Source organism: Mus pahari, chromosome 4 (genome assembly GCF_900095145.1).
Source record: "Mus pahari chromosome 4, PAHARI_EIJ_v1.1, whole genome shotgun sequence".
In the NCBI taxonomy this organism is placed as follows: domain Eukaryota; kingdom Metazoa; phylum Chordata; class Mammalia; order Rodentia; family Muridae; genus Mus; species Mus pahari.
In genome coordinates this window covers 13,268,305-13,269,405 of record NC_034593.1, presented here as the reverse complement: position 1 = coordinate 13,269,405, position 1,101 = coordinate 13,268,305, and the positions used below count along the sequence as shown (strand labels likewise).

Below are 1,101 nucleotides of genomic sequence, written 5' to 3'. Positions count from 1 at the left end.
TTCTTAGCTCCTGGAGTTTTGATTCTGTGTGATGCTAAAAATATTCAAGTATTGTGCTGGTAATCTTGGCACCTAGTCCTTCTAAATTCCTTATAGACTAATAATATTCTGGGACTCACTACATTTAATGACATAACTCAATACCTTATTTTAGAAAAGTTCAATTGGTACAAATAACAAGCATATTTTAAATACTAACTAGCAAAAATCTTTAGCTAAGTGCCCAAACATGTTGATCATAACCTAAATATAGAGCTTGCAATTCTGTCAAGCTGTGGCAAAGTAAAACTGGTTTTCAAGCTGACACATGGGGTAATTACATATGACAAATCAGGTCCCATCTGATGTTCCACTTCCAAGGCAATGGCATCAGGCACCCCAGGTTTATTTAATACAACAGTTGTTTCTATGATCATTGGAATACTTGAAGTGGAGCCACATTTTAGGATGGTATGATGTCAGTTACAAAAGTTGCTTGCTGTCAAAAGCTCCAAGCCACTTTTGTCTTATGAATTTTACCGCATCTTCATATTTCATTCCCCCTTCAATGAATGCTAGGTCAATAAGCACCAGAGCTCTGCCAAGGCCTGCAACACAATGGACATTATACAGCAACAAATTTCTTCCTGAAACTTAATCTTCACAAGACTTAACCAGTCATCAACAATCTGGTTGGAGGGTGGTGCACCATTATTAAAAGACCAATCAAGAACACAAGTGCCTTCTTTCTGCACAAAAGTAGTGTCGAAAGTTGCCTCACATACTCTTACTGTGGTATTTCCATACTTAGGTTCCTCTGTAAATTTGTTTTAAAGTCGCATCGTTTGGATTGTGTGTAGTAAGAAATCTTACGCTCTTGCATGTGACTTCCACAGGAGCAGAGTAGTTCATCTGAGACACATTAATTTAGTTGTTTTTTTTTTATTATTTTTTTGTTTTAAACACCCAATGAGGTTATTAAAGAATTAAAAAAAAATGAATACAGAAAAGACTCGAAACACAAAAAGACAAAACAAAACAAAACAAAACAAAACCAAAAATCAGCCTGAAGTCCACTTCAATATTCAATATACTCCACTTGAAATTCTCAGTGCTTTTGGA

At 35.5% G+C, this 1,101-nt stretch overlaps 1 pseudogene; it reads right to left on the bottom strand.

The window, feature by feature from the left end:
* Positions 1-303: 303 nt before the first annotated feature.
* On the bottom strand, positions 304-894 carry LOC110320729 (annotated as a pseudogene).
* Positions 895-1,101: the final 207 nt, after the last annotated feature.